The sequence below is a fragment of the Sceloporus occidentalis genome, unplaced genomic scaffold, assembly GCF_023333645.1.
Source record: "Sceloporus occidentalis isolate IW3139 unplaced genomic scaffold, rSceOcc1.0.p SCAF_55, whole genome shotgun sequence".
NCBI lineage: Eukaryota > Metazoa > Chordata > Lepidosauria > Squamata > Phrynosomatidae > Sceloporus > Sceloporus occidentalis.
This window is the reverse complement of record NW_028317035.1, coordinates 3879047-3897901: the sequence shown is the minus strand read 5'-3', so window position 1 is coordinate 3897901 and position 18855 is coordinate 3879047. Positions and strand designations below refer to the sequence as shown.

Below are 18855 nucleotides of genomic sequence, written 5' to 3'. Positions count from 1 at the left end.
GGGCAGCCAGTGGAGGTCTGCCCGGTACACGCAGACAACCGCCGCTGCCAGCACTTCTGCCAGGGCTGATATGAATGAGCACCGGAAGGTGCTGCCGGAGATGCTGGTGCGCTGCCATAGAAGCCCCGGCAGCAGCAGAGGTTGTCTGCGCGCATTTCACAGACCTCCACCGGCTGCCGGAGAGGAGGATCCAGGTTCCCTGCAGCGCTGCAGGGGATGTGGGTCTTAGTCTTGTAGTCAGACCTCCTATTTGAGGTCTGATTAGAAAACGACCTGCAATATAAGACAGTGGTTATATTTACTAGTAAAACTTTTTTTCCAATAGGGTAATCATATATTCAGGCTTTTTCTTTTTTTCCTAAATTAATATTCACATTTTTGGTGGTCTTATATTCAAGCAAATACGCTAATACAAATAATATATGTAATCTACATTTATATATGTCCAATCTGCTTGGCAAAGAACATGTAAACAATACACGATGGTCAGTTATAATTTAACCGATTGGCACGATGTGGAGCCCTTCATCAAGTAAAAAACTTTTTGCCAGTAGGATCAATGGATTCATGGGCGTCCAATTCCCATGGCTATGGTGGTATAATTCTTCATTATACATGTCATCACTCCCACAGTCTAGTTTGATTCTTTCAACTTCCTTAATGTAGGAAAGCGTGGGGAGGCTTTCTTATCATGCAGATTCTTCATGCTGTAAGAAATATCCAGTCAAATGCCCCACCAAAAAAAACCCTGATCATGCTAAGATTCTACAGGCGCAAACAAAAATGACCATATTTAAGAGTCCCTGACTCTGCATTCTGCTTTACATTCGACACCGAGCATGCAAATTAGACATAATGGCATGGGGATTTTGGTTTTAAAAATAGATTTAAAGGAAAGTACACTTATTGTTGTTATAGGCAATTTGATACTTTCACATCTCCATATGTAAAAGTGTAACATACACTCAGCCACACCAGACTAAGGATATATTTTTCTTTGCCACTCTGACAAACATACTACTCCTCGGCCAAGCATAAACTTGGTATTCTCAAATGAGTCAAATGCAATAAAACATACACATTCCACATCAAAGCCACACATATTACTTGTGAACCACACACACACACACACACACACACACAACTCTTTAACCACCTCAGACACACGAGCAGGGTTCCTCAATCGGCTTACCTAAGCACCTAGTCTCCCATGCAGAGCCAGCATCTATGTGTCTAGCATGTGAATGTGTGATATGTTACGTGACCCTGCTGAACACTGGTTGACCTGGGTGCTAATAGGAGTGTGATCCTGGTCTGTAGAGCCCTCTGGCATGAATAATAATAAGTTACAAATGACGCACCCCTTGGCACTGCACACACGTTGGTCTTGACTTTATTCTGTGTGTGGTATTGGAACTGTAATTGTGAAGTATGCTTCAGTTTTAGGCCCTGAATAGGGTGTCTTGAGGGGTTTAGTGCCTAAAGAAACGGAACAAGCCATATAAAAAGCTTTTACTTTAAGAAATATTCTGTAATGATGAGTTTATTACAAGCGACTTGCTTAGCCTATCTAATGCTGTAAGTTTACCAAGATCATCTGAGCAAAAATGTTTATCATATGGTATTATCCTGTGAACTATGATGTCCATGTGGAGAAGTGTCCACATATTTTAATATAACCAAATTTTATTAGGGCTACTTATTGCTCGTATTTGTTTTCCATCTCTATAAGTAAACTGTCGAATTTTTCAACTAAAGCTACCTAAAGCTTGTGCTTTCTGTTAAGTAATTATAGTTGGTTTAGCCATGACAGCTGAGGTCTATGTCTCAAACTGTCGTGACCAGTATCTAAGCCATTTCCTGTCGTGAGTTTCTCTTACTTCTACCCGCTCGCCCTTGTGTAGGCTGCCTTAAGTAATATTTTTGCTGATGCTAAGACGTTGAGATGGCTTCTCCTGTGTTATACATGTAAATTGAGTTTCTGGTCTATGTTTATATGAACCTAAAGTCCTTCTAGGTAACTCCATAATTGGATACTTATTATAATACTGTGTGTGTAATATGAATACACAACTGGAAAGTTATAGTAATTTTCTTGTCTGTGATGAGTAAGAATGTCAAGACAAGTATTATTAGTCATCCCCCCCCCCCCCCCCCATTTTTTCTCACCTTATTACAGTCGTTTTATTTCTATTTGTATAAGATATATTCATAATTTTACACATAGATGTAAACCATATAACGTTTCCATTTCCAGCCTGATCTAGGTAGATCTGAGCCAGTTGAAGAAAGCGGAATAGAAATTGCTCATTACATAATCTGCACAAGTCTCCTTGACCTACTTCAGCCTCTGATTTGGCTGTTTGAAAGTATTACATGGTCAGAGGTTAACTGAAATCTCTTAATGTGTCATTGCTTAAGTATTAACAGGTAGAGATGTTGGATCAGTGCCTTAATAGAGCCCCTGTGGTCTCCAGACAGTATTGGGTAGTATGCATTAGTTTTGTTCCAGGAACATGCTTTGGAGATTAAAGGGGTCACGTGGTTTATTAAATCTATCGGCCTTTCTTAAAGGGAAACTCCTACCATACTCTAGTTGTTATGGTTATATTGGTGCAAAAAGACCTCATAAATAGTAACTTTATATGTATCATGCAAGTAAACGCCTAACCACGGTCAACTTGAATTAATACATCTAGTCGGAGGTCTGAACCATAGTACCAACTGCATCATGCGTGACACTGTGTGCAATGTAACTGTGCACGTCATTCTTTCCCAAGGCACGTGTGTATTTATTTAAAACAATACGTCGGCGTCTTGTGTAGTGCGTCTGAAGTCAAAGAGACACGTATGCAAAAAAACTGCACATAAAATTTTGATCTGCTTCAAGTAACAATCCTTCTTGGCACTTATTTCTAGGTAACTAAACCCTACAGGAAAAAAAACTCCACACAGTTCGATTTTCTCTATAAGTGCCTAACCGTAATATACCTTTTACAGATGAGACTTACTAGGTACATAGTTTTCTGCCTTCTGCGTGGGATGTGGATCCCGACGTGCACAAGAAACTTTACTGTGAAAATGCCTGACCCCTGTGTAAGATCTGAGGAGCTTAATCAGGAACCATGCTGAGATCAATCAAGGAGTCGGTTTAGGACTCTGTACAGGGATTTATCCAGCCTGGCCTATAATTTACCATTAGATGGGATTTGTATCATTGTTTGTCTAAAAGAGAGCCTTCCTAAACGTTCTGTGTAAAATGGGTTAATCTTGTCGCCTAGAACTCATGATTAGCACCCGCCTTTTTTATGACATCTTCAGACTGTTATGAATGAACTTTTCAAGGCGATGTTGGTTCAGATTTTAGAAAACATGCATTTTACTGATTCAGAAGCAAGGCAGAGAGTCCATTGTTGCTCATTTACACTAACACTAATACTTAATTTTGGTGTTTTAGTATGTTTGTATATCTGATGGATTTTTTTTGTTTTGTTTTAGACTGTTATTTTATGGCTTGTAAAAACTCAGGGTGGATTTGGAGCTTTCTGTATATACTACAGCTAGCATTTTTTGGTTCTTTTATGTTGTAGCCACAGACCTCTGTCAAGATGTCCAATCCCTTGCTAGCATCTGAAAAAAGAGGGGTTCAGCCACCCAAATGATAGAATTGTTGCTGATCTACTTACTTTGGTTAACTTAACTGAATATGGCCTTAGAAACCTTATTCCTGATGCTATTCAATGATCATACCCATCTCAGAAATATATATATATTTTTTTATGTATAGTTTATTACAGGGCTTGACAAATTTCTTGTGAATCTAGGCGCCAGCTAAAAAGGTTAGGAGCCAGGATTTTTTTTTTACACTAACAGTTGGTTAGGAGTGATCTGATCATTATCAGCCCACTTACTAAACTCGGAGCATTTGACCTGGAAGCACCCTGGACTTTCAGGTCAGTGCTGTTTTTTTTTTGTTTTTTTTTTTGTTTTTTGTTTTTTTAACGCTTTCAATGCTGATGTTCCATTGGAGCACAGCATTGACTGATATTTGTCCCCACAAGCTTGTGGGGACTTAATGTTAACCCCTGCAATGCCACGAATGTGTCATACACAATTGTGGCATTGAAGGGGTTAACGCTGCACTGTCGCTCTCATTGAGCAATCAGGCAGCAGGGGGGTGTTGGGAGACCAAAGAACCCTCTCCCCCTGTCCCTGAAGCTGCCTCTGGCAGCTGGGACGCAATTGCTCGTCTATAGACCAGCCATTGCAGGGGGGAGTCTCTGATGACTGCTGTAGGCTTCCATGCCTACAGGAATCATCAAAGGGCTTGTGGGTGCTCATTTTTGCTTTTGCTGGTCTGCCTGGGCTTCCAGGCAGACCACCAGCAGAGCCCCTTACAAAACGGGAATTAACCCCTAAAATGCCACGATCGTGGCATTGAAGGGGTTAACGCTGCACTTTCGCTCTCCTGGAGCGATCAGGCAGCAGGGGGTGTTGGGTCAGGTCCCCACACTTGTGTGAGGACCCAATCAACACTCAACCCCTTTTCCTGAGGCTGCCTGTGGCAGCTGAAAATGCGATTGCTGGTTTTCCAGCAACCGCGTTTTCAGCCTACAGAATCACTCCGTGGGAGTGATCTCAGGCTCGGGGGCGGGCTCTGAGTGGCTGTGCTGTCTGCTCAGACTCCTGGGCAGACAGCAGCAGCGCCCCCCGCGATCACAGGCTGACAAACACCTAGGCGCCAGGACAAAATTCTGAGTCGCCATGGCGACCTGGCGCCTGGGATTTGTCGAGCCCTGGTTTATTATCCAAAATTGTTGCCCCCCCCATCTCTAAAGATTATAAACACTTTCTTACTCACTCCTTCCCAACCTATAACAAATTTAATGCCACAAGATCCCCAAATCTCTTCTATAAAAGAACTGTTACTTTTCTTTTTGTACCAAATCTCCCAGTCCTCAGTAAGTCATGTTGAAATGTACATTTTAAGAAATACATTTTTTTTTTTTTTTTTTTTTATTTGTTTTGATGGGAGCAATTGTCATGAAACTGTGAAAGCAAGGATGATAGGTTGTTGCCATAGAAATAGGAAAAGCTTACTTTTCATGTGATTAAACCTTCAGAGGAAAGAATAAATTGATGGATCTGCGAAGGGTTGTTTGTTTTTAACTTAGCAGAGTGTGAAATTTAAGTGTTTTATCTAAAAAAAATTGCTATTTTTTTTTTAGTCTAGGGAAATTCATAGCAGAAGTGTTCAATTCAGATTTTTCAGTATTCACCATATAGTATTTTCATATTTTCTTAGTTCCAATTACCTGTGTGTGGCTAAAGAAATAAAATGTAAGTTTTATCCGCAATTGTTGCATGCAAGCAATACATTGTATTTCCTTGGCTACATGATGTGTCAGAAATGAAACAACTTACCCGATCATTGTAGTCTTTAAGGAAAGAGGAAGCACCACCGTGATAAGATCATGCTGTAGGTTTTAGCTTAGAGGAAGTATAAATGCCACATGGCCAGTTAGAAAGAAGAAAAGCATTCTTGAAGACTGCCATTTTTATTGTAACTGCTAATGCAAACTTTTTCTTCCTCCACGGTTTCACATAGAAAAGCAGCAGGTACATAAATCGACTGCGAATTAACACGGCAGTATCTATGGGAAAACTTCATTTGTCACTTTAAAATAGTTATTAGTTAAGGATTATATTTTAGTTAATTCCAATGGGGCAATACCAGCTGCTCTCTGATGATCTGTTAGATGACATCTTGCTCTTTGCATAGATCAATTATCTCAGACTTAAAGGAGATGTTCACCTAAAGCAATGACGAGCTCTTTACAGTTGGAACAATTGATATAGAATTTACTACCTACGGACAGTGTTCAGATTCAATAGATGCATTTAAAGACGAGCTAGATATTTTTTCCTTTAACAAAGAAGAATATACAGGGAAATAGTTAGTTAGTTGTACGGACAAAATTAGTTTAGTTTGTTGATCCAGTGAGAAATCCGATTAGTCGTCAGCATGCATTTACGCTTACCTTCTAAGTAACTGTGTGGTTCTCACGGTGTGTGTGTCTTTAACCTATTAGTTGCTTTAGATCTATCCAGTAAATGTTATGAACGTACATCATCATGGGATTGAGAGGGGTAAAAGAGGTTCCGTGTGACAAACATTAATTTTCATACTAGTTGTGTATGCTGGGTGACTCTGGGTCAGGTAACAGCACTGCTGCCAACTCTGTGTGCGTCTATGTGACATCAGCAGCTTACAGCTCTGCTGGCTACAAGGTTGTTGTTGCCTGGACACACCATGTTATACATTCCTTATCAGTCACTAGCTTCCATTTAATTTGGTGAAATTCTGTGAATGTGAGAGTGTTCTTACTTGACTGCCCCCCTGTTTTTCTGCTAAACTTACCATAGCTTGTTCCTCCTGTGAATTCCAGCCCCCTCTTCTGCTTCTGGTTTTGTTAATTGAGAAACTGTTGCGAAGAGAGACAAATGATGAATGAATGGCTCTCTACAGCTTGCTGTCACACACAGGAACTTTTTTCTTTTTTTCATCTGTCTGAATTAATTGAGGAAGAACTTTTTTTTTTATTATTTCAGTTCTTGTTACTGTCATGTGCTCCAATTTCTCTTTAAAGTTTTAGTGTTTTTTTTACTGGATATTTTAACTTTTTAAGCCAGGGCTGGGCAGATTTGTGTGGACAGTAAGTGCCAGGTAGACTGGGATACAGCTGGATATTTATTTTAACAAGCCAGATGTACTCCCATAAAGAAATCAATATAAAATGTCATGAAAGGAGCCATGGCTAATTATGGTACCTGCTTCAGTAATATGTCCCCTGAGAGAATCAACTTTGTGAAATGCATAGTCATGTGGAAATGAAATGTAATGTGGAAGCCAATTATTTTTTTTATTTTTTTTTTAATGGGAAAATTCAAGAAAATTCAACATTGTCAACATGGAAAATTCCACATTTTATTGAAAGGCTAAGGCGTTCATAAGGTAGCTGAAGTCTACAACAGGGTGAGGGATGTCAACATGCCTATTTAAAGGAGCCGTAGCATAACATACCCAGATTTTTTTTTAAAATATGTTCCCTCCATAAAGGCATCAAGAAGGTTAAAAATGTTTTCCATTTCTAATCGTACAAGATGATGCAGACTGGCTACTACACTGTAATCTTGTGCTTAAAGGAACAGTTAAATGGCCGAAGAAGCCTCACCAATAGAAAAAGCACTGATAATTTCAGTACTTAAATATTTGCATAATTTACTGAGGAGTCTACCGATTTTGTTACTCCTAGTTGCTTCTACTTCGCAATAATAGCACTTGCAGATCTATCAGGGCAAAAAATTTCACAAATGCACTTGTGGCTAAGTTTGTATTCTATGACAGTGCCACATTTAAAGTCACTGACCTCTTCAATACAACCCATACGGTGCAATTAGCCTGTTCTGGTATACCTGTTAGCAATGGATGTACCTAAAACACTTGATTTCCATATTTAGTAGTGGTGTCTACGTACTGTTGCTCATATAGTGTGCGTGCCCAAACCTACCTCCTGTAAACTATGGACCCAGAGTCTGAGCAAATAATACAAATACACAGGGGGACGATTCTGCTGAATCCCTCTAAAAATAATTAAAAGGGTATACCCTATCTCTATATAAAACAAAGCTTCATCTGCCTTTTTGTTGTCTCCATCGCTAAGAGAGGGATTATGGATGAGGCGCTATTCAGTTGATGACATACTTTTAGAAGCTTTAGGATTATTTCTTTGCAGCACAGACTAAATTGAGGATGGAAGAAATGCGTAAAAAGAAAATTACTTGACTCAGCCTGCTGTAAAACATGAAGTTATAAATAAGTGTAAAGCATTAATTTGCTGAAGAGGGATAGACTCCTTTTTGAGTTAATTGGATTGCCCTGTCTGGGAAGTTACCATAAAGCGACGACCTTCCCCCTCTAAATTGTCTACAATATATACTTAGGCTGCACTAGTTGTATAGTTTTAAAAGCTTAAGTTCTCACTTCCCACAGTTGCTTGGTCTTTCTAGCTGCCCAACTTGGTGCCATCTCACCCGAGATATGCTGCCACTCTGCCCCCCCCCCCGCCTTACCAGAGCAGACTCCCGGGTGTCTTGCGGGGCCAGCGGGGGACATCTACGCAATACGCGTATACAACTTCCGGTGCCGGGACTCAGCGGATGTGCTGGCACCGGAAGTTGTATACACGTATTGCGTAGATGTCCCCCGCCGGCCCCGCAAGACACCCGGGAGTCTGCTCTGGTAAGTCTTGGGGGCAGAGGTAAAACGCATCGTGCGGACGGTCACCAGGTGCGGCGATGCGGGTAAACAACCTCCGCAGCCGGTGACCATCCGCACGATGCGCTTAGACAACCTCCCGTGCCGGGAACCCCCCCCCGTGGAAAGTGCTGGCAGGGGAGGCTGTCTAAGCGTATCGGGGAATAGGATGCAGGTACCCTGCACCGCTGCGGGGGATCTGTATCCTAACCCCGCTGCCTGCCCGGGACTGCACGTCCCGGGCGTCGGGCGCTAGACCCCGAATATAGGCCGCACCCCCACTTTAAAGACTTAAAGTGGGGGGAAAAAGTGCGGCCTATATTCGAGCCAATACGGTATGTATATATATCTATCTATCTATATCTCCCTCTTTGATATGGATCCCAGGTTTCAGAACACTACCCCAAAGTATGGAGACACTTGTTGGTTCTCATGCTTTCGCACCAGAGTTTAGGATGTTTTGACAGTGGTTACCCTCACCTTATGGGATTGACCTTCCCTTCAAGAACTTCTCTACTTACAGCCTGTACCTTATCTAAACCATTTTCCTGGGAGGCTAAATTTATAAAGTAAAGAGGACATTTGAAAAACAATATGATGAGGAATTTCTGCTTACACTTTTTTTTGGATATTTTATCAGCTCACACTAGGCTGCCTGATAAAGGCAATAGAAGAGGTTACTCGCTGGGGAGCTCTTGCAGCTTGAGTGGATGAAAATTTGATATTACCGCATATAGCTTTATCTCCAGCAAGACCTGTCTGTAAACTAAAAACCAGATGGTACTCTATGCCCTCTGTCACAAAATGTATCTGGCTATATCTGTTTTATGCTGCAGGTGTAAAACTGAAAGAGGCTCTCCGGTTTTGTTCTGGTAGTAGAAACAGAATTCAGAGTGCTTGCTTCATACAAATGTTTACTGCTTCACTTCTTTCAAAGTTAGTAATGCTATTAAAGCCTTGTTCCAGAATAAAAACACTCCAACCAGGCTATCAAAGTAAGTATAAGGGGCAAGAGAAATAGAGGTTTTTTTTTTTTTTTTTCCTCCTCAGGGCAATTTTGGGCAATACATTGAAATTTTACTATCTTGGGCCTCGTACATGAAGGACATGTGTAGCTTAAATACATTCGGTGGTCAAAGTGGAGAACCCACCTAAATGTTACATACTTCTACCGTTCCGACCCTCTTACTTCTTGCTCTTCTTTATACTTCTCTGCTCTGTTAATTTCACTTACCGTCTGTAAATAGGCTCTGTCTAGGCATCTGCTAGTCTAACCATCATCCCGATTCGTCTGTGTATAAATGTTAAACATAGAATTGATCTAAAAAAGCTGTTATGCAGTAAAAAAAAAAAAAAATAGTGCACATTTTTATAGACCCTTTGGAAACATTTTGTGCATACCACTATTTTCTTCCAGATTCTAACTACAGACAATGGGAGTTGTTCTTCCTGTCCCCTTTATTCCATCTAACCTGACACACCTTTTCCTGAGTTTACATGGGGAAAAAGGTAGATTTCTATTCAGCAACCAGGGCCACCATCGAAAATTTTCGGACCCCTTACAAAACAAATGGTCTGGGGGCCCCCTCCACACACACCAACCACCAGGACTTTCTCTTCTACTCATCTTTTTGGCACAGGCAAGCTGTTTCGGGTCCAAGGATGGCACAAAACTAATAGTTTTCAAAATGCACTCTACTTTAGCTGCCGCTTTTTTCACCACCTTGCTGCTGCTCACAGTTGCAGGATCTAGCTTGCTGACTTCATCTAATGTTCCACGAGACCTCTGCCAGTCAGGGCTCCTCTGGCCCCCTCTATTTGGTGGCCCAAACTGGCCCTCAGGACAGCCGGGCCCCTTACAGTTGTAAAGGCTGTACCCCCTGATGGCGGCCCTGTCAGCAACCATGGAAAAATGAAGCCACTTTATTCAGATGCTTTGCATCAGAGGGCTCAGAATACACTGGTTTAAACCTCTATTGTACAGCTCCACTTACGGTTAATGAGCACCAGGATATGGCTTACTATGAGGGAGCTGTAGTATAGTGATTTGACCCGGTGCAGGCTCGGGCCTTTCTCTTGCCATTCTCCATTTTGGGTAGGTCAGAGGGCAGTATCTGATCTCCTCAGCCAGCTCTATAGTGCTGCATGTCACCATGCACCTTCCTCGGAGCACCGTGATATCAACTGCAAGCTTCCTCTTCACTGAAATCACACACACCTAAAATATGCATCTGGTTATAAGCAACTACCTTGTTTCCTTAACCAGCTTTAGTTGATTATGAGAGCAGAAACAAATATTCCTTTAACTTTTATTGTATTCTTTGACAACTTTTATTTGTAGGAGTATTACCGTATTTCCCCAAGTATACGACGCTCCCTTGTATAAGACGCACCCCTATTTTTGGGAGCCAAAATTAAAAAAAAAAAATTTAAAAAATTACATAGTTATTGTACTGGCTGCCTGTGCATGATATGAGTGTGATTGATGTTGGCTGGTAGCAACTGTTAGCAATATCACTCCTATCATGCTCAGGCAGCCAGTACATGCACATCACTTTCAGCCTCCCTGTGCCCCCTACACACGGATCCATGCTAACATACATACACTCCCCAACCTTACCTGAACAGGAACAAGAACTGAGCGGAGTCATGTGATGCAACGTGCATTCACGTGACTCCACTGGGTTCCTGTGCAGCTGCGGCGGATGAAGGTAAGCAGCAGTTGGTTTAAAAAAATCAACCACCATTGTATAAGACGCACCCAATTTTTAGACCTCATGGGGAAGTACAGTATAAAGTTTACCTTTACGTGAGCTGAACTGGCTGTGGTAGGAAAGTCCCACTGGGTTAAATATACCAAAGGCAGCTGGCCAATTTTGATCAGTGGTTCCAGTGGGATCCCCTAAAAAGAGGAAACTGTCGAGGAGGAGTGCAATTAAAAGGTCTACATCTAGCCAGAGCTTTAAGGTGTAAAGTTCTTTAAATGCCATTAGGGAGAAAAAGCACTGTGTTAATAAGTAATTAATTTATTATTGGTTTTCTTCTGATATTGCGCTTAACACATCCGCATCTTGCTTCTAAATTCTCGGAGCTGGTGATATTTAAATGGGAAATATATATATTTTTCACACATTCTAATATAAATTATTTTTTCTTTGATCAGGGGTTCATCACTGTGTTGTACGTAAGCTCAATAGACCAATTGTAACCCATTTTGACTGCTGTAGTAGCTCTCCCTCGTGCTGTGCAACTTTGGGTCTGAATTCCGGGACATCACCCTACAGGGTTGTTTTGGTGGCAGCTCGGCTTTGCTGATCATTTGGTGATTTGTTAAATGCTTGCCCATGTATTTATTTTTTCTTTTACGCTTACATGCGTGTTAGCAATTTAAAATTTTTCATTTTCAGCTATCATACACAGTTACGTTTATGGTAGGTCCAATACCGGTAAGTATGAATTAGCTAAACAACCTAGGACCCTGCTCGTCTTTTTTGGTGTTTTATTGCATTGCCTGTTTGTTTTTAAAGCTCTTCGATTGTTCTCCCTATTATATAGTGGAGAACCGCGATATGAAAAAAATGTAAGGTTTGAATAGTGTGTTTAAACAATACATATTTAGTGGGGACTGTTCCTCTTCTGAAACGTAATGGATCAACTTCCAGTAGAGAGCTGTACTTGGGGCTGCTGTTCCGGAATGTTCCATATCTGATCGTGCTTGAATTTTCATTGGCTACAGTAATCTAAATATAGCCAAAGGACACTGTATTGCTCCGTCATCTTTAACCTTGCCAGATTTTTTTGTTTATTGCTGCTGACCATGAGAGGACCTAGACTGGATGAGTGTCTATACCTCATCTCCTACTGCTAAAAATCGGTATTTGTGGACATTAAACACTGCAGTGATTTAGCTCTGTACACTATTCAGGATAATGATGTAACAAGCGCCTGACTTATTTTTGGCTCTGAATCTGTTCCAATGCAATACTTGAAATTCTGGCTTCTAAGCTATTCTTCGTTGCCTCCATTGAGCAACGGTTTTTATCTGGTTCCTTTGTCATGCTATGATTCTAATCACCCCTATATCTAAAAGCTTTGTACATTTTCACTATCTGTCCCTTTACTGTCTTTTGGATTCTGTGTACTGCTTCATGACTACATACTTCCTCCTATCCTGCATTATTACCTGTCCCCTTTCCATGTGTCGCTCACAAAGTTGTTGTTTTTTTTGTTTTTTTTTAGTTTTCCACTACTTAATGTTTTTATAATCAAAGGTTATATTATTGAAATAAAAAAAAATCTTGAGAATTTGTTTATTAACTAGATTCCAAAAAAGTTAAAACTTTTGGCCTCTGCAATATCTTCTTATATGCAATTACATGGGTCAACAAGTTAACACTGAAAACCTACACAATTTAAAACCTCAAAAGAAAATAAGTTTGATTAGCAAGAATGTTATCTCGAGTGCTTTAGGGTATGTTCAACAATAAATTTGAAAAGGCCTATTTAGGTCCTGGAGATATGAGGTTGTTTTTTTGGCAAACATGTTCATAGTACTGCACAGCTTAGTCTACTTTGGCCCTGTTCTAAGAACTAAGGGAATGATGTGCAAACTCTGCTTTCTATGAGCACCCTCAAAAAGTCTTTATTTTGTCAACAGTCTCTCACAGGCAAAGAAAGTAGCATTGGCATTACCGCTTTGGTGCCGCTTTGGATGGCTGAACAGTAAAATTGTTCTGTCCGCTGGATAAATGTGGTACCTTAATTAAGATCATTCATAGTAGCTCCCTTAAAAGTTGGTGTTGAGTTCACTCAGTGGTTTTGTAGAAGGATTCAACATTTCATTGCTAAGCTCTCTTTGTTATTATTATATGATAATGCTTGTTAAAGTCTGAGCTGAAATGTATACATTTCTGAGAAAAGAAAGGTACATGCGCATTTCAGTTTTTTTTGTCTGGGACTTCTGGGTGTTCTGGGAAATAAAACAGAATTAAAGAAGGGGGTGTTAAACTGTTTAAAACAAATAAACTTAAGTGATCCCGGGAACTTCCCTATTTCAGAGGTTGTTTTGATGGGCTGGCGTTTTTTGGAATCTGGAGAATGTGCAGATTCATTTTTCAAAGATTTAAAACTGTACACCTACCCTTTCCCTAAGAGGTTTAACAGGTCACTTCACCTTTACTCAAACAGACTTTGTCCTGCCCCCTAACCCTGCACGATTACATCAGCAGTGAGGCAGTGAGATGCCGCATTCCTTCCACATGAACTCATACCCTTCAAAGATATGCAAGCAGCTGAGTTTTTATTTATTTATTTTTTGGACACTGGCAGGACTCCTTGTTTGTACAGACCAACCCATGTGTTGATGAGACCACGGGCAGGCTAAATTTCTGTTATTAATGATCCATTCCAATCTATTTTGAGTGCTGGTGTGTGCTCATCAGGCATGAATCCAAGATTGGGATGGTAGGCAAGGCTGCATGATATTCACTGTAATCTAAATAAAAAAAAATACCTTGTGCTTTACATACATACTGCTTTTGCGCGATTATAAGACCCCCCCAAATTTGAATATTTAGAAAAAAATGACTACCCTATAGAAAAAAAATACTAGTAAATATTAATTCACATGTAAACAATTTATTCATATTGGGTTTTTTTGCCTTCTTTTGGATCAACAGCAACAAATTAACAGATATAGGAAAGGCTGAACTTGATGGACGCGTGTCTTTTTTTTTTTTAGCCTATATAACTATGTAACTATATTAATTAAAACTATGATTGAGAAAAATGCATTTCTTGTTTTTATTTCCTTTTTATTTGCTAACCTGCCGCGCCCCCCCCCCCCAGTTATGCACATCTGCCCCATTGCTTGCTACTCTGCCCCTGCATCCCTAGACTTTCCACGTGCTCTAGACTCCCTGGTGTCTAGTGGGGGGCAGCCGGTGGTTCCTGGCAGAATTGTTGGGTAGCAGCGGAGTTTGTGTGCGCACATCGCACAGACGTACACTGGCTGCCAGAGAGGAGGATCCAGGTCCCCTGCAGTGCTGCAAGGAAACCTCCACTGCTGCTGCCAGTACTTCCGCCAGGGCTTCTATGGTGCAGCTCCGGCAGGTCATGTCTCGCTGGCGCTCCGTCATAGGGGCCTCGTCAGAAGTGCCGGCAGCATCGGAGATTGTCTGCACATGTTGCGCAGACGTTCACTGTCAGAGAGGAGGATCCAGGTTCCCTCCTGCGGGGGATTTGGTTCTTAGTCTTATAGTCAGACCTCTATTTCAGAGCATTTGCTCTGAAAAAACCTTGTCTTATATTCAAGCAAATACGGTATATCTCATTATGGCATGGTAGTGAATGTATAACTTGAAACTATTCAGTGCATTGCAACCACAAGGTGGCTGTCAGGAACCAATTTTTCACTGCCTGAACCATGGCTTTTTTATACCTGTGGCGTTTACATCTGCGACCACTAGTGGCCACCCTCCGCCCTCTGGAGCACTCGGAACTCAGGTGTGCCTTGTTACCTGGGTTGAGCCCTAGTCTACATCCAGCTGGGTCTTGTTACCTGGAGTACCCTGCCTTTATGAACCTGCCCTGCCCTTCAGTCAGGGCCTTTGTATTGAAGGCTATGGACCTTCCTGCTGTGGCTCTGCACCTGTACTGTTCCTGGTTCCCTGCTTTGTGTCCTGATCACGTGGATTCCCTGCTTTGTGTCCTGATCACGTGGACTCCCTGCTATTGTCCTTCCACGTGGACTCCCTGCTATTGTGTCCTTCCAAGTGGGCTGTGTGCCTTTCCGTGCCCTTCCAAGCAGGCTCCCTGTCAAAAGACTTATTACCGGTATTTATTTTGCCATACGTCCGGTTTCTTGCTTTGACTGTATTACCCTTATTTGCTGGTCCTGTTATATACATAAAATACACTGCATTACCTGGATTTCTGCTTGTGGTGTCTTTGTTTGCATAATCATGCACCGTGGGTTACATACTGAACCCCAAGTATCCCCTGCGCATGGGCTCCTACCCGACCTGATCACCCGAGTCCTGACAGTGGCTATGGAATGTTCTGGGATATCAAATCATTTTATGCAAATTAATATCTTGTATGTAATGCCATGCTGTAAAACCTTATCAGCTTGTGGTTTTCAAGAATGTTTAAGGAGACCAGCATGACCATATTTAACCTATTTCTTCTGTGTAAATTCTTTAGTGAGTATGCCGAGATTAACCAGGACAAGATAAGAAAGGGGCCTGCTAGACATAGCCTATCTACTGAACATTTTTTTTTTTTTTTTTTTTGTAAATCAAAAGTTTATTGGGTTTTAAAACATGTTATACACAAAGTGAGAAGGGGAAACAAAAACAGAATGGGGAAGGGAAGGAAGACAAAAACAAAATCAAAATCAAATATGGACAGCGCATGACCGCAGGAGCACAGCACTACACCCTGACGCAGCAGGGCTAAACACAGTGACATATCCCAAGCAGTAGAAACATGACAGAAAACAGAGACCCCAACAAAGGAATCCCAGGACCCCAGCCCAATTACGGCAGCAGAAGTTGGGTGGAGGGGTCCAGAAAGAACTGGGACCAGTAGAACCAGGTCCGTCCGTGGCGCTCACCCTGTCTATCAGAACGGGCCACCAGCTCCTCCAAAGCGCGCACCCTTTCCACCCGTAGAATCCATTCCCTAAACGAGGGTGGGGTGACAGAAGCCCAATGTAAGGGAATCAAGGCTTTAGCCTCGTCTAGCAAGTGTCGGAGCACGGACTTCTTATACACCGTAACAGGCGTGGTGGTATGATGGAGCAAGTAACTGGCAGGATGAAAAGGGGGCGGAGAGTCAGTGAAACGCGGGAGGACATCCTCGATAGCTTTCCAGAAAGGAACAATAAGGGGGCACTCCCACCAGATATGAAGGATCGACCCCACTGACAAGCCACACCTCCAGCACAACTCCGAGTGGTCAGGGAACATGCTATGCAGGCGAGAGGGCGTACGGTACCAGCGCGTAAGTAACTTATAGGAGAGCTCCTGAGACCTGGTACTAAGGGAGCAACCATGCGTTAAGGAGAAAATCTTCCCCCACTGCGCCGCTGAGAGGGACACCTCGAGATCCGATTCCCATTTCCCCACATAGGCCGGCAAATCCCCATCCCCCACGCTCAAGAGTAGCCGATAAAGTAGGGAGATCCCATGAGGAGGAAGAGCATCCCTCAAGTGCAGTGATTCAAAAGGCGTGGGGTCCCTAATAAGGTTGGGTTTCTGAGGGATAGACATAACATAAGCCCTGAGTTGCAAATATTGCAGAGTCTGCAGCGCAGTCGGGGCAGCGCCCCCAACAATGGCAGACAGGGAACGGAGTCGCGTCCCTTCCATATAGGACCCCAATGTCGGCGCAGCGCCCGGAGCCGATACCAGAAACGAGCCTCCCAACACACCCGGGGGAAAATCAGGATTATAGTGCAACGGCGTCTGTGGCGACGGATAGGTAAGTAACCGGGATTTACGGGAAACAGAATGGAGAACCGCCAGAGTAGCCAAAAGGAAGGGGTGACCCCCCGTCTGCCTCCTAGCCACAGACGGCTCAAGCCACAAAAGCACCTGTATCGGCACTGAAGCAGCGTCGGCCTCCAGAGCCACCCACAACTTATGGGCAGGGCGGTAGGTCCACTCCAGGGAACGCAACAGATGGCAAGCAAAGTAATAATTGCGAACACAGGGAAGGCCCAGACCTCCCGCGGCCTTAGGCTTCTGCAACAAGGCCAGAGCCAACCTCGGAGCCCGCCCCGCCCAGAGAAAGGAGAGGAACATCGCCCGCAAGGAGGAAAAGAAAGCACGCGGCAAAGCAATCGGTAAGGCTTGGAGCAAATACAGCACCCTGGGGAGGATGTTCATTTTAAGAGCGTTCACCCTACCCACCCAGGAAACAAACAGAGAACCCCAAGACCGAAGATCCTTCCGGATCGCATCAAGCAGAGGGGGAAAGTTAAATTTATATAAGAGGGAGACATCATCCGCTAACCAGACCCCTAAGTGCCGCAATTTACCCACACACCACCGAAAAGGGAAGGAGGAAGCCAACGCCTCCACTTCAGTCGCAGGAAGGGAGATATTCAAAATTTCAGATTTGGACAAGTTAATTTTCAAATTAGAAAGACAGCCGTACTTCTTGAACTCATCCATCAGCACAGGTAAGGACACACGCGGGTTCACAAGGGTGAACAACATATCATCCGCAAAAGCCACCACCTTATGATGCACGCCCCCACCCACCACAGCGGTAACGTCCGGATTAACTCGAACAGCCTCCAAAAGAGGCTCCAGAGAGAGGACAAAGAGCATAGGGGACAACGGGCAGCCCTGCCTAGTGCCATTAGATATAGGGAACTGGTCCGAGAGGGCCCCATTAATACGCAGCCTAGCCGACGGGCAAGTATACAGCGCGGAAACCCAGCCCAGCATATGCGGGCCAAGGCCCACCGCCCCCAACACCTCAAGCATAAAAGTCCAATCAAGCCGATCGAAGGCCTTCTCGGCATCCGTAGATAATAAAATAGCCTTGGTGTCCGACCGCTTAATCAAGTTGATCAAGTTCACCGCCCGCAAGGTCCCGTCCCTACACTCCCTGCCAGGCACAAACCCCGACTGGTCAGGATGTATCAAACCAGGGAGGAAGCGCCCAAGACGCATAGCGAGAACCTTGGAGAACAGCTTCAGATCCACATTGAGAAGGGAAATAGGCCTATAACTCCCACAAAGCTCCGGGTCCCGCTACTGAACATTTTACCATTCATGAGCCCTCACAAATTACCGTGTTTACTCGATTATAAGACAAGGGTTTTTTTACCCCTCGTCTTATATTCAAGGTCAAGTTTTGGCACTTTAATGTTGGGCGATACACTGTTGTGTCAACACCACCATGTTGCAGTGGGCAAGACTAGAGACCAAATCCTTGTGGCCTAGCTTGAAATTTGTTTATTCACTTATATTGGGATCCCAGCAGTCATATATCCATGAGATCATTGCAAAATAGTATTACAATCCAAGTGCTCATCAGATGCCTAGGACAGTGGGGAATATGTTGACCCATTTAAAATGAATGATGTTATGTGATTCAAGATCTGGTAGGGCACCATGTAACATCAATTTGTAGGTCAGCTGCTCGGAGTAATGATGCAATAGGGGACTTTAATGGGATTGTTTGCGCTTCAAGTTTGCATGTGTTTTGTTTGTGTTTTTGTTTATCCAAAATGGTTTGCAGGGTAAAGGAAGGATCTTAATATGGATAACCTGGTGGAGGGAAGAGCAATGCCATTAGAAACCAGTAAATACATAAATTGGTTTGACAAGAGCGTCTATTTAAGAGAATGGGAAAATGTCAGGACATATTCTAAATCTAGAAGGCAAGAGGCGCAAGGTGGTGCAGAAGTGGTAGCGGTTAATACAGTGAGAGGAAATTTAACATTGGATAGGCATGGCTATCCTCTTTATAGGACAATATACTGGTATAGCACCTAATAACGTCTTCACAGCAGAAAAAAG

General features: G+C 42.8%; 1 protein-coding gene across 1 annotated transcript in view; it reads left to right on the top strand.

The window, feature by feature from the left end:
* The window catches only part of LOC149287942 (MAP kinase-activated protein kinase 2-like), a 32956-nt gene that overhangs the window by 4308 nt on the left and 9793 nt on the right, over positions 1–18855 (top strand). The gene's annotated exons all lie outside the window — the stretch shown is intronic.